Genomic DNA, 5,456 nt, shown 5'->3' with positions numbered 1-5,456 from the left:
AGAAAAGTTATCAATAAGTTATTGACATAGCATGTGGGCAGCATGAAGAAGATAGAATAATTTACAAAATGGATATATCCTAATTTTGTACAATGTATCTTTTCTTGAGAAATAAAAACCTTAAGGGAGAAGTTATATCAATTACTAAATAATTTACTTTAGCAGCTCACCCTAGCATCCAGAGCTAGCTTCATGCTATAAAATGTTAGAATTTCTTCTCTCCAAAGGACTAATTTGGTATCCTGTGTGATTTAATTCCTCCCTTTACCCTTTGGGGTTGTGTAAATAAGATTCATTGTATATAAGAAATGTTTTATACTACTCTTTAATCAAGGTATGATCATCACACAACAAAATGCACAACTATGAAGTATATATATGTTAATCAGTTTTGACAAACACATAAACCTGCATAAACCACACATCAAAGCCCAGGTAGTAACTTGTGCCTCCTTCTAGTCAGTCCTCTCCTCATCCACTAACTCCCAGAAACAGCCACTATCCTAATTTCTTTCATCATGGTTTAACTTGGTCTATCCTAGAACTTTATATAAATGGAATCATTCAGTAGGTGCTCTTGCGTTTGCCTCCGTAGCTCGGCATGTTTTTGAAATTCGTTCATGTTGTTGCATGTTATCAGAAATCTATTCCTTTTTACTGCCGAGTAGCACTTCAGTTTATGAAATACAACACTTGGTTTATCCATTGTCCTTTTAATGGACCTTTAGGCTCTTTCCAGCGTTCAACTATTATGAGTAAAGTTGCTATGAACATTGATGTACAACTGATTTTGTAGACATTGTTTTTTATTTCTTTTGAGTAGATTCCTAGTTGGATTATTGGTAAGTGTATGTTTAACTTTATGAGAAACTGAGAAATTTGGACAAATCAATAAGAAAAAGACAGGCAGTCCTACAGAAGAATAGCAGAAAAGTTTGAACAGATGTTGCAAAAGAAGACACCCAAATGGTCAATAAATACAAACCGATGTTCAATTTCTTCATTTTTCAGGGGAAAGCAAATTAAAATTACAATGTGATATATTACTAAATTACAGTGCAGAATATTACATACCCATCAGAGTAAGTTAAAAAGATGGAAAATACCAAGCATTGGTGAGGAAATGACACCACCAGGAAGAACTCTCACGCACTGCAGCGGTTGAGCAATAGGTATCAGGTACACAAAAGTGTTTTCTTCATGATTTTATTTACATAAAGTGCAAAAGCCAGTCAAAAGTAATCTATGAGTTTAAAGTCAGCATAAAGGGTTTTTTTTGTTTTGTTTTGTTTTTTGAGACACAGTCTCACTCTGTTGCCTGGGTTAGAGTGCTGTGGTGTCAGCCTAGCTCACAGCAACCTCAAACTCCTGGGCTCAAGCGATCCTCCTGGCTCAGCCTCCTGAGTAGCTGGGACTACAGGCATGCGCCACCATGCTGGGCTAACTTTTTCTATATATTTTTAGTTGTTCAATTAATTTCTTTGTATTTTTTAGTAGAGACAGGGTCTTGTTCTTGCTCAGGCTGGTCTCAAACTCCTGACCTTGAGCGATTCTCCCCCCTCGGCCTCCCAGAGTGCTCGGATTACAGGTGTGAGCCACCTCGCCCGGCCAGCATAAAGGTTATCTCTGTGGGGAGGAGGGTAGTGATTATAAGGGAACATGAGGAAGATTTTAGGATAGTGGTAATGTACTGTGTCAGGATCTGGGTGTTGATGACACACACAGTTGTGTTCAGTTCATGACAATTCACCAAGCTTTGTACTTATGATGTGTGCACTTTTATGTATGTGTAGTATACCTCAATAAAAAGTTTTTTAAAACCCTACAATGCAATACTACTACATGCCCACCAGAATGGCTAAAATAAAAAGACACAAAATACAGTTGTCCTTTGGTGTCTGTGGAGGACTGATTCCAGGACTTCCCTTGGGCACCCAAATCTGCAGATGCTCAAGTATCATTTTATATCAGTACCATTTTATATATATGTAAATATACAGTACTTACATATAAGCTATACACATTCTCCTCTATAATTTTAATCATCTCTAGATATTTTATGATACCTAATACAATGTAAAGACTATGTCAATAGTTCTTATACTATTATTTATATTATTCTTTATTGTGTTTTTTTCCTAAATATTTTCCTTCTGGGGTTGGTTGAATCCATGGATGTGAAACCCACAAATACAGAGGGCTGACTGTAGTAAGCACTGGTGAAGATATACAGCAACAAGAATGCACATATGTATAATCCTTTTGGAAAACTGGCCATATCTACTAACACTAAAAATATATATACATATGTGTATATGCACATATAATTTTATGTGTATAAAATTGTATATCAGGTATACATGTCCAGTAGAAATGAGTATATATGGTTTAAATGTTCCAAGCAGCAATATCCATAAATAACTCAAACTAGAAACTGCCCAAATGTCCATCAGTGGTAGAATGGATATATAAATTGTGCTATATACACATGATGAAATGCTATGTATCAATGAGAATGAACAAACTACAGCTTCATGCAACAACATAAACGAACTTCATAAACTTTAAGTTGGGAAACTAGGTATCAAAACATATGATTCCAGCCGGGCACGGTGGCTCACGCCTGTAATCCTAGCACTCTGGGAGGCTGAGGCGGGCGGATTGCTCGAGGTCAGGAGTTCGAAACCAGCCTGAGCAAGAGCGAGACCCCGTCTCTACTATAAATAGAAAGAAATTAATTGGCCAACTAATATATATATAAAATTAGCCAGGCATGGTGGCGCATGCCTGTAGTCCCAGCTACTCGGGAGGCTGAGGCAGCAGGATTGCTTGAGCCCAGGAGTTTGAGGTTGCTGTGAGCTAGGCTGACGCCACGGCACTCACTCTAGCCTGGGCAACAAGCGAGACTCTGTCTCAAAAAAAAAAACAAAAACATATGATTCCATTTATATAAAGTTTGAAAATAGGCAAAACTAATCCACAATGTCAGAAGAGAGGATATGACTAACTGGGGGGCTTTGTGACTGGTATGGGTGACAAGAGGGCTCCTGGGGTTGTGACAATGTTCTGTTTTATGATCTGTGAGCATTACACAAGTGTGCACTTTAAGGAAATTCACCAAGCAGAACAGCAAATGACCTGTACTGTGCGCTTTTCTGCATGTATATTATATTTCAATAAAAATTTACATTAAAAATGCCCTCAGATCTGAGATCCAATCTGATTTAAACATTACTCAAATGCTATCTTGTTTCTTTGGGTCACTTTTTTCTTTTTTCTTTCTCTCTTTCAGAGTTATCAGAAAGATCATTAGACTATCAAAAAGGGAAGTTGTTTGTTGCTCCTTGCAGCACTGTGAACATAATGTACACATGTGTTCTGTAACAGTCCAGTGACACGCATTGAGCTACATCATCAGTGAGTAATAGCTAACTAGTTTGAAAAAATAGACTAAAATGCAGAGTTGCAGTAGCATATGGCTTTTAACCGGGTTAGATAAATCATTAACCAAGGCACTCTGTGGTCCTGGGTATTTGACTAACCTTGAAAACCAAGCCAGGGAACAAAAGTGAAGAGGCCGTGGCTGCCTTCCTCCCTGAAGGAACAGGGGAAGAGAGGAAACTGGTGAGGAGTTCCAAGCACCACATGTCCCCAGGCCAGCTTTGGCTCTGGTTACTAACCATGTCTTTTCTCTGATCTATAAGCAAGGATTTTAAATGACTGTAAAGAGTCCAACTAACATATCCTTTCCCCCCTCAATCAAACCATGTGGACATTTCAGGGGAGTTGGAATGGGCTGTTGGTTTATCTACTACCAAATGTTGAGAAATAATCTAATGAAAGTTCACATTTTATCTTTTTTCAAAATGAACTTTTCCCTTTTCTGCCTCCACTGCCGCCATGGAACCCGTGAAAAAGCTTGTGGCGAAGTGGGCCAATAAAAAAGCAGGTTCTGAAGTTCACTCTTGATCACACCCACCCTGCAGAAGATGGAATCATGGATGCTGCTAATTTTGAACAGTTTTTGCAAGAATCACAGTGAACAGAAAAGCTGGGAATCTCGAGGGAGGGGTTGTAACCATCAAGAGGAGCAAGAGCAAGATCACTGACACTTCTGAGGTGGCTTTTTCTAACAGGCATTTGAAATATCTCACCAAAAAATATTTGAACAAGAATAATCTACGTGATTGGTTTTGTGTAGTTGCTAACAACAAAGAGAGTTATGAATTACGTTACTTCCAAATTAACCAGGACGAAGATGAGGATTAAAATTCATTTATCTGGAATATTTTGTGAGTTCTTGAATAAAACTTAGGGGGAAAATAAAACTTAGAGGGAACTTTTCCCTCTCCTGGCTGACAGCAATTTCTGCATCAATGAATGTGTTTGTCAGCAGCTGCAATTAATAAAAGGATCCTTTAGTGCTGTGAGCTTACTCAGCCAGGAGGGGGCGAGCAGAAACAGCAACTGTAGATTTTGCTAGTCTGGTATCTTCTGTCTGTATCGCGTTTGTGGCTGCCAGATTAAACTGCCTGAAGTGAGTTAGGGTGAGACTTCCTCAAAGACTTTGAGCAACTCTCCACTGCTTAATAAGTTAAGTGCAAAGTCTGTACTCTCAGAAATTCAAGCTTAGCTCAAGATAACTACAGTGTATTTTGGTCCCTGTTGCAAAAGTATGAAATCAGGTACTTTAGATTTATTTGCTAAAGCACTATTTCGTCGTGGGGGTAATAGCAATTTTCTTGTTTAGCGACCTCATTTCCCCCATCTCCTGGCCGCTGTCACAGAGTACATTGCTCTTGAGGGAGGATCTGACGAGAGCAAAGCAAAGACAGCTTTGCATTGGTAAGTGCTGCATGCCCCAAATGGCTTTCCTGGGTATTTCAACTTAAGCAATTATTTCCAGCTATTTCAATACTCATCCTTAGGCCTTGTTATATCCTGGAAAGAAACTAGAATATTTTCAAGGACTACCACATTTTTCAAGTACCACTGGAAAAAAAGTCACAGATTAACAGTCCTCATCTTTTTTTTGTTTTTTTTTTTTATATTTTTTTTTTACTTTTTTCTTTTTTTGACTTGGAGAATTTGTGTTTAACAGTCCTCATCTTGAGTATTCCTGTCATCCCAGCCACTCAGGAGGCTGCTGCCAGAAGAGGATCCCTTGAGCCCAGGAATTTTTTTTTCTTTCTTTTTGAGACAGAGTCTCGGTCTGTTGACCGGGCTAGAGTGCCATGGTGCCAGGCTAGCTCACAGCAACCTCAAACTCCTGGACTCAAGCAATCCTTCTGCCTCAGCCTCCCAAGTAGCTGGGACTACAGGCATGTGCCACCATGCTCGGCTATTTTTGTTTTCTATATATTTTTAGTTGTCCGGCTAATTTCTTTCTATTTTTAGTAGAGATGAGGTCTCACTCTTACTCAGGCTGGTCTCAAACTCCTGAGCTCAAACAATCC

At 38.9% G+C, this 5,456-nt stretch overlaps 1 pseudogene; it reads left to right on the top strand.

Moving 5' to 3' along the window:
• Positions 1 to 2,971: 2,971 nt before the first annotated feature.
• LOC105871540 (large ribosomal subunit protein eL22 pseudogene) lies at positions 2,972 to 4,680 on the top strand (annotated as a pseudogene).
• Positions 4,681 to 5,456: the final 776 nt, after the last annotated feature.

Source organism: Microcebus murinus, chromosome 3 (genome assembly GCF_040939455.1).
Source record: "Microcebus murinus isolate Inina chromosome 3, M.murinus_Inina_mat1.0, whole genome shotgun sequence".
Classification (NCBI taxonomy): domain Eukaryota; kingdom Metazoa; phylum Chordata; class Mammalia; order Primates; family Cheirogaleidae; genus Microcebus; species Microcebus murinus.
This window is presented reverse-complemented; position numbering and strand designations above follow the sequence as displayed.